Source organism: Myotis brandtii, unplaced genomic scaffold (genome assembly GCF_000412655.1).
Source record: "Myotis brandtii unplaced genomic scaffold, ASM41265v1 scaffold421, whole genome shotgun sequence".
Taxonomy (NCBI): domain Eukaryota; kingdom Metazoa; phylum Chordata; class Mammalia; order Chiroptera; family Vespertilionidae; genus Myotis; species Myotis brandtii.
The window spans coordinates 2,254,429-2,264,378 of NW_005366140.1; positions in this window are offsets into that span (position 1 = coordinate 2,254,429).

Consider the following 9,950-nt stretch of genomic DNA (forward strand, 5'->3'; position numbering starts at 1 on the left):
GGGTGTCGGGCCACCTGGCCCAACGAGGGACATTTACCCATGTCTGTGCCTAGGTGGGGTCCCCTGGCGGAGCTCCAAACTTTCCTCCCGGAGAGGGGGATGAGGCTCGCTATTTACGATGACGACTTTCTGGGGCCAGAGGCAATGGCTTTCACCACTGGCGTGAGAGACCACATCCTGCAGGCGGCCCTGGCTGCCTACTCCAGGCCCCTGGTTCCCAGCCTTTCAGGTTTGCTGGGAGACACAGTGCAGCCAGCCGTCCAGGTAGTGTCAGATCTGGGAGAGACTGAACTAGCCTTTTACCCGTAAAGGCGTGGGCAGTAGAGGAGAATAAACAGCCCGGGCGGCTGGCAGGGAGCAGCAGGGCGGTGAGAGTCACCCAGAAGCAAATGTGGCGGGACCTCCTAAGAGTCAGGGTGGGTCCCAAGAAAATTTGACAGGCACCTAATAAGATCTTGGTTCTCCTGTGGCCGCAGGTGAAGCTGCAGCAGCCATTTCAACTAGCACCCTCGCCCCAGGCTAAGCCAGAGGTGCAGGTCTTGGAATGAACTCCGAGCGCCAAGGTCGAGCCACCCCTGCCCCCCTGCCCCACAGCTGGTGGGTTATCTCAAATCGGGCTGGGGCAGAGACTCCGCGGTGGCCGCAGGTGGCCGGTGGCCTGGCCGGGTGGCTCTACTGCAGGCTTTCCTGGAGATGACCCTTGGGGCAGCCTCTTTGCAAAGGGAGCGGCTAAAGTTCCCACCTGGTTTGGGGTCTTCCGGGAGCCACGTGTAGAGGTTGCCATCTACTGGTCCTGCAAGAATGTTCAACGGGCGTCAGCCCTCATAGACACAGGGGCTGAGTGCACACTTCTCCATGGGAACCCTGGCCAGGCCCAAGGACCCATCAGTGCCATCGATGGGTATGGGGGTGCCACCATAGGCGTGAGGCACGTAATGGCTCATTTGCCATTGGGCGCCTGCCCTCCCTCCCACCCTGTGCTGTGCTTGTTTCTCCAATACGAGGGTGTATTTTAGGGATGGATGGCCTCCTGGAGTTCCGGTTGAGAACTACTGTGGGAGTTCAGGCTGTGCATCTGGGTGGTGAAGGCAATCCTGCAGGGGCGGGCGAGGGCACCCCCAATAGTTCTGCCACAGCCAGGGTATGTGGTAGCCACTGAGCAGTACCAGCTACCCGGGGGCCACAAAAAAATAGGGGGAACTATTGAGGAGCTCAACAAACTAGGGATTGTCTGTCCAGCTCATAGTCCCCACAATTCCCCCATTTGGCCTGTGAGAAAGCCAGACGGGACATGGTGAGTGACCATAGACTATAGGGAATTTAATAAAGTGGTTCCTCCCCTCTTTGTGGCAGTGCCCAATAGTACTGACGTCTTAGACACGCTGGCAGGTCAAGCCGACACGGACCACTACGTGGTGGATTTAGCTAATGCTTTCTTCTCCCTTGACATCCATCCTGACAGCCAGGACCAATTTGCCTTCACCTGGGAAGGATGCCAATGGGCGTTCACAGTCCTGCCCCAGGGGTACCTGCACAGACCTACTCTGGCTCATGGTTTGGTTGTGGAGTACCTGGCACAATGGACCCACCCCCTTCTATGACCTTGCTAACCTCTGACTGTCTTGCACATCAGAGAATCATGCCCCTAGCTCCTGGAGCACCTAGACCCGTGGCCTGCAAACCGCAGCTCGAGAGCCACATGCGGCTCTTTGGCTGTGGCCGGCAAACCTCGGTTCGCGAGCCACATGCGGCTCTTTGGCCCTTAGTGTGGCCACGAAGTTTCAATCGCACTGTACATGCATGCCCACACATGGTATTTTGTGGAAAAGCCACACTCAAGGGGCTGCAGTTTGCCGACCACTGACGTAGACAAATGGGGTTGGGCCTGGCTCGTCTGTCAAATTCTTGGCTGTTGTCTGGACGGATAAGATGAAGGTCCTCCCGCAAGCAGTAGTTGGTAAGATCCAGGCCTATCCACGGCCTCTCACACCCAAGCATCTGCAAGAATTTTGGGGGCTGTTGAGTTTTCATACTGCGCTTAGCTCAGATAGTCCGCCCCTTACAGGCCCTGACCCGAAGGGGGGCCACCTGGGAACGGACTGAGGCCCACCAACAGGCCTTCACAGCTGCCAAAGCAGCGGCAGCCATGGTACAGACCCTGGGGCCCTCGAACCCTCCTCATCCTGTGAACTAGATGTTACCCATTCGCCTGAGGGGTAGGGCTGAGGGCTCTGGCCAAAGCAAGGCAAAACTCAGGTCCCCATAGGCTTTTGGTCCCAACTATGGAAAGGGCCTGAGCCCTAGCCGGTTTGGCTCAGTGGATAGAGCATGGGCCTGCGAACTGAAAGGTCCCAGGTTCGATTCTGGTCAAGGGCACATGCCCGGGTTGTGGTGGGCTCGATCAGTGGGGGACTTGCAGGAGGCAGCCGATCCATGATTCTCTCTCATCATGGATGTTTCTATCTCTCTCTCCCTCTTCCTTCCTCTCTGGAATCAATAAAAATATATTTAAAAAGAAAGAAAGAAAGGGGCTGAGAGCTGCTACAGTCCCATTGAACAAGTCCTTGCTGTCTGCCATGCTCTCATCGCCATGGAAGCAAGAACTGGGCAAGCACCTGTCCTTGTGCGGACTGCCCTTCCGGTCTCGGGTTGGATCTACAACACAGGGCAGTGGCCCGAGAGCCGACCGCCACCTTGACAAAGCGGAGCTCGCACCTGATGTGGAGAAGTCCTCTCTCCAGGGGCCCTCTAAGCGCCCAGTTGCAAGAACTCCTTGGCCCCGGCACTTATGTGACCACTGAAGACTCCCCTCCCCACCCAGCTGACAGCCTCCGCCCTTTGCCCATGACTGAAGGCAGACCGCCCATACCTGAACCTGCGGGGTGTACACACGGGGCCTGTAAGGGGCAGCTGCCAGGTTGGAGAGCGGTGGCTACCACCCACAGACAGACAGTATCTGGATGGAGGACGAGGCAGGACACGGCAGTCAACGGGCAGCGCTCCAGGCGGTGTGGCTGGTGACATGTACAGACCGATGGGTGGTGTTTGGAAGCTTGACGCTCTGGCTCCTGAAGTGGCAAGCCGATTCATGGCTACTGGCTGGAAAGCCCCTTTGGGGGTCAGACCTCTTGCAGGACCTGGTCACTCTCTGTGCCCAAAAGGCTGTCCCTCTCTATCAGGTGACTGGGCATGCCCCCTTGTGACTGGAGCCCGGGGAATGACAAGGTGGATGCCCTAGCACGCATCCCCTGGCGAGAGGAGGGCCCCACTGAAGAGACTGCAGCCTGGTCCCACCAGGAGATGACACATGTGGGCCAGCGGACGCTCTGGGCCATGGTGAAGGCCGGGTCTCCCCCTGAGCTACGCAGACATGGTGGCCGCCTGCCAAGCGGGCCCCTCCTGGCAGAGACACCTGCCAGTTGAGGGAGGGCACTTGTGCCAGGGCAACCAACCCCTGGTGCATTGACTAGTGGACTACATGGGGCCACTGCCCTGCTCGGAGGGAGCTCAGTACGCTGTGACCTGTGTGGACACTGCTCAGGCCTGTGCCAAGAGCACCCGAGTGGAAAGGCGTCACAGGGAGCCACCTTCCAGGCCCTGAAGCAACGGGGTGCTGCGTGTGGCACCCAGAGGCCATCGAGAGCGACCAAGGCACCCATGTCACTGGACACCTAGTCCAGCAAGGGGCCGAAGAGCCCAACATCGACTGGCGCTTCCGCCTCCTATACAACCCCCTGGGAGCAGGGCTCATCGAGCGGGCGGTACAATGGCCTGTTCAAGAAGGCCCTGCAGGGCTGGACTACCTGCTTGCATGATGCCTTGTGGACCCTGAATGAGAGACCTTGGGCCATGCCTGGGTCGGTCCGCTGTCGACCTGCTAACGCAGCCCTGGATTTCCCATGTGCCTCCAGATAGCTATGGCGGAGGAGAGGAGGCCTTGAGACCAGGGTTGAGAACCCCAAACAATCTGCTTTTGCTGGCCCCTTAGGACGTCCCCCTCACTGCCCCAGGTGAAAGGTGGCCATGGGCTGCCCAAGTTGGGCCCCGCTGATGCTCCCTGGTGGCCCTTTGGGGTGAGGGCTTAGAGAGGGAGTTGACTCTGGTCCCAGGAGTAGCTATGACATGGCACCTCACCCGGTGTGCCATAATCCCAACACGCATACTGTGCCCACGGGAACATACGGAGCGTCTATGTGGCAGGTTCGCCTGGCCCCCTTGGTTTTGACCTCCACAACCACCTGCAGAGGGGGGCCTACTTGGGCCTGGCATACCAAGCAGGCTCGCCCCCACAACAGTGACCATACTAACCCAAGATCGCACCCCTGCAAGGGTGTTACCGGATAGGAAAGACCTGCCCTGGCTGATCCCATTAAAACATCTTTCTTATCACCCCTGGTCTGACCACAGGGAGCCTGTTCCACCCGTCGGCAAGTACCCTGACCAGGGGGCCAGCCGTCCGGACTGCTGGGTAGGCTCCCAATTTCCTCCGTCGGTAGCTTCGGGTCTCCCCTGGCACATCAGCCCCAGCGACGAGACAGCACGGAGCCCCCCGCGCCTGTGGAATGACACTGCCCCTGTTTCCACTGTAAGCCCAGGAGGTCTTCCGCCTCCTCCAAGAACAGATCAGTCACACTCGACCATGGCTGGGTGTTCTGTGTGGGACAGACTAGGCCGGTTGACGGTGGTGCAGGTAGAATTGCAGGGTCAGACTCCCCACTGTATTGAGAGAGTAATTCCACAGCAAACACCACACAACATCGCATGGGGTAGACACGTAAGGAACAATGCCAGACTCAGCCATTCTCACTGACCAAGACCCCGGGGAAAACAGGACCACAGCTTAAAGGCCGGTGCATTCCCTGCCCCTTGGGGGACCCTCTGGGTCTGTGGAACATATGGCTGGCCACATCTCCCCTATAACTGGACAGGGCGCTGCACTCTGGGAAGCCCCTCCATCCCCGGCCAAGGGGTGACCACTCTGCTGGCTATTCCCTCACAACCGGGAGGCCTACACAGCCTAGCGTGGGACCTGTGTACGCCTGACCACCCCCCCCCCCATGGTTCTATGCTCTTGCCATCTTCTACCCCCAGGGAGGGAACGTATGGACACAACATGAGATCCAGGCTCTAGCAGACCACACAGCTCAAGCCTTGAACCACACGGACCAAGGCTTCCCCTTGCTGAATCGGTAAGTCGCAGATGCGCAAGGTAGTGTTACAGAATCGATGGTTCTAGACACGGAGGGACCTTGGCTCTCATTGGTCACATTGCTGCACCTACATACCTGACTCAGAACGCAGCATCAGTTTAGCTCGCAGGCCCCCAGAATGGAGAGCCGTACTATCCACGCCCTAGGCACTGACCCCCTCCCCTCCTGGTGGAACTCTCTTGGCTCCTGCAGGTGCTCTGCCCTTTTAGGGGTTGTGGGTCTCCTCCTCCTGCTATTAGTCTGCGCTTATGGCCTGTACTGCATTTGTGGCATTTGGATGCAATGTGCCAACGCTCTAATCACACAGATCCCCTGCCGGGCGACGGGCGCGTAGACTATGAGGTGGAATAGGCAATATCAGGGTGGGGATGGAGCGTGGGGTCAAGCGAGGATATAGCCCCATTCCCCCTCCCAGCCAATGGAAAGGTATCCGCCTGGCCAGCAGCCACCAGGAGGAGAGCAGCCCAGACCCCGGTGGTTCTCACATCCTTGACAGCTAAACAAGCTTCACCAGACTGTTTGTCCTTGGTCTGAATGCAGGCCGTTCCCAGCAGGGCCTCCTCCCCCTCCCCACTGCCAGTTAGGCCTGTAGCCGACCCTGGACCCTGGAAACTCACCCCACCAGCCTGCCGGCCACCATTGGGTCTTCCCCATTGTGTAAGGAATAGAGGCTATGTCTTTCCCCGCTGGTCCCCCATGTGATTTTTTTTGGACTAACAACGACCTGCATGGTGCTCCTGGGGTTGGAGTTCCTACAGTACATTCTGGGACACGCCAAGTCTCCTGCAAGGTGACTTCTGCTTCCTCCCGGGTACCCCCACCATGGGCACAGCACCCAGTCCCGAGGACTCTTGACTTCTATTGGTCTGACAACCTACAGCTCTTAGTTGCTCACATTCTCAAGTAAGTATTGAGGGTCTGCTGCACATCTGTGCTGGAAACAGTGGCAAATGAGACAGGGTGCACGGTCTCCCCAGGGTTCACAGGGAGTCTAAAATGTTACGATCCGAACCACAGCCAGAAGATGTGCTCATCTGAGAATGGGTTAAGGAAGCCAGCAGGCTGGATCATCAAAGAGGTCTTCTCAGAGGAGACGAGTTGGGTGAAGAAAGGGAGAGAAGGGTGTTCTGGGCAGAGGGAACGGCATGTACAAAAGCTGGGTGGTGAGTGTACGGTGAAAAATAGAAAAAGCAGGCCCTGACTTCAGTCAGCTGGAATCGGCCTGGTGGCCACAGCTAAGCTTGTTGAACATAAGCTCATAGAATGTCAACATCAGACAAGCCACTCTGGCCAGGATGGAGCAAGACAAAAGCAAGACCCCTCCATAATCATGTCTGATCGCAGACAAAAACGAGAGTAATAGCTAAGCCCCCAAAGATGTCCACACTCTGGACCCTGGATCCTAAAACTTAAGTTCTATGGCAAAAGGGATTGTGCAGATATAGTTAAGGTTATAGATTTTATTATTTTTTAAAAATGTAAATACCTTTTTAATTACAGTTTACATTCAATATTATTTTGTATTAGTTTCAGGTGTACAGCATAGTGCTTAGATCATTCTTTACAAAGTGTTGCCCCCGAAGTTTCCAGTGCCCACCTGGTGCCATACATAATTATTACAATACAAGTGGGGTCCGGCTGGCCCACCCCAAATAGGCTGATCAGGCCGGGCCAGCACGGGGGGTGGGGAGGGCATGGGCGGTTGGCCAGCCAGCCCCACCCTCTGGTTGAACTCCCAGTTGAGGGGACAATTTGCATATTAGCCTTTTATTATATAAGATTATTAACTATATTTCCTATGCTGTACTTTACATCCCCATAACTACTTTGTAACTACCGATCTGTACGTCTCAATCTTTTCACCTTTTGGATTTAAAAAAAAATAGAGATTATCTTGGATTTTCCTGATGGGCCCAATCTAATCACACAGCTCTTAAAAGCAGGGAACTTTCTCTAGCTTCAGGCAGAAGAGAGGAGAAAAATGAGAAGCCCACCTTTGCTGGCTGTGATGATGGGGGTGGGGGCATAGCCTTCCTCCTACCCTGCAGCTGGATTCTCCCAGCAACCAGAATGAACCAACTGCTGACAACTTTTAAAAAAATATATTTTTATCGATTTCAGAGAGGAAGAGAGAGGGAGAGGGAGATAGAAACATCAATGATGAGAATCATTGGTCGGCTGCCTCCTGTGCGCCCCCTACTGGGGATCGAGCTCATAACTCAGGCATGTGCCCTTGATCAGAATCAAACCCGGTACTCTGGGACTCTTCAGTCTGCAGGCCGATGCTCTCCAGTGGTCAGCAAACTCATTAGTCAACAGAGCCAAATATCAACAGTACAACGATTGAAATTTCTTTTGAGAGCCAAATTTTTTAAACTTAAATTAGATAGATAGGTACATTGTTATTAACTTAATTAGGGTACTCCTAAGGCTTAGGAAGAGCCACACTCAAGGGGCCAAAGAGCCGCATGTGGCTCGTGAGCCGCAGTTTGCCGCCCACGGCTCTATCCACTGAGCCAAACCAGCTAGGGCCCAGCCTGCTGACAACTTGATCTCATACACAGGAAAATCAAAATAAGTCTCTGTTGTTTTAAGCCACCCAGTTTGTGGAACTATTTTACAGCGTAATACAGTAGAAACGGATACAGTAGATTTCCTTTTACAGGTCCTCTGACGAGGTACTGAATCCCAAACTTCATCTTGTAACAACTGGATCTGGATCTCAGGTCAACAAAATGACTTTCTGCTGAGATAATTGCAACCCTATCAGCAAGCCCAGCCCGTCGAGAGTGGGAACAAATATTTGGGTTCTCCTTGCCATAATAACCAACATGTTCTCCCTAGAGGCACCCCCACCAGCTCTGCAGGAACTATTTAACTCCATTCAGAAAATCTCTCCCCTTAAGGGACCAGTGTTTGGCTTCACTCCCGCTGCAGTAAATAATGCTGTATTCCCAACAGAGTCTGTGCCTTTCTCTGTTACTGCTTCTTATGACACAGGCTCTGCCCTGGAAGTCCCGCAGACCCTTTAAATTCATTGGCCAGTATTGGTTTCCTCGTAGCCAGACATGGGGGAGTCTGTACTATGGCAAACACTTCCTGCTACACTGTAATTATGCAGGTCAAGTAGAGAGTCTGTGATCAGAAAAAAAAAAAAAAAGGAAAAGGCCACCTGGACCTCCAGTACAGACCCCCAGCTGGATTGGGGGCACGCTCTCCTTGCCTGGATTTAGTTATCTGGGATCCTGGCTTTGGGTCCTGTGAGGGGAAGCCTTCAAGATGGTCCCCAGGGATACCCCACCTCCAAGTATTCACATCTTTGTGTTAATCCCCGCCTCTTGAGCTTGGGCTAGACTTGTTAATTTGCTTTTAATGAATATCACACAACAGAAGTGATAAGACGGCACTTCCAAGATTAGGTTTAAAAGACTGTGGTTTCCTACCTCCCAACTTCCCAGCTTCCTTTGCGTAGGGGTGGCTATGTTTGCAGTATGCTGCGGGATTTCTAGGAAAGCTTTTTCCATCTTGATAAGAGGGAGCTGCAGCTGGCTTCCTCCTCTTTCTGCTGTGATACCTGGAGGTTGCAACCATTTTTCAATCAGAAGGCAACAAGTCTGGGGATAAAGAGAACATGGAAATGGTGGGATCAAAAAGAAAAAAAATCTATGGCATCATGGAGCAGGTGAAAGGACACCTGTAGCTGCCTATTCTAGATTTATTGTTACATAAGAAATGTATTTAAGCTTAGAAGGAAAAACAAAAGACCATGGCTATTGTCTTAGATCACTGTTTGCTCTTGGATCACTCATGCTGATGGCAGCCAGCTGGTATGTCACTAGGCATCCCCGTGGAGTGAGTGAATATAAAATTGGATACTTCAACCCCAGTCAAGCCTTGAGCTGACCACAGCCCCGGGCAAAACCTCAACTGTGGTCTCATCAATCACATTAATCCATGTGTACCCAGCTAAGCCATTCCCAGATTCTTGACACACAGAAACAATGAGATAAATGTTTTTTTGCTTTCAGCTGCTAAGTTTTAGGGGTCATTTCTTATGCTGCAGTATAGAGCAAACATAGGGCCTACTACATGGACTAATAAAGAGTTTATTTCTGAAAGTTGCAATAGTGCAGTTGGCCACCATAGCCTGCCCAAAGTCTGAAACTCTACTGTAGAGCCAATATCTAACAACTGTAACCAAAAGAGAAGGAGGTGCCAGGTGGCCCAGACAGTGGCTGACTTTGCACCTTCCTGGAGACCCTAGAGCCAGTGCATCTGGTGGACAGCGTCAGATCATACCAGATTACAACTCTTCACATCCATAAGCGACGCACTCAATGGGAAGACTCAGTGAGCACCGAAGCCCCACTGAAGCAAGTCCTGCTCCATCAGGGTGTCTCCTGCACAGCAGCTCTCCCTCACAGCTGGTCCTCACAGCCAGTTGGCCTGGAGGTCAATTCGTCCTAGTGACGCCAACAGCAATCAAGGCTCAACTACAACAAGACTGTGCACACAGCCCACAAAGGGGTGCACCTCGAGTGCCCAGCTCAGGTGACTGGAGAGACTAAACCACTGGGCCCTAAAGGACACCTACTACACAAGGCAACTCTACCAACTCCAGGAGACATAGTAGCTCTACCCAATACATAGAAACAAACACAGGGAAGCAGCCAAAATGTGAAGACAAATAAACATGTCAGAAATTAAAGAAATGGAAGAAAGCAAACTACTGGATACAGA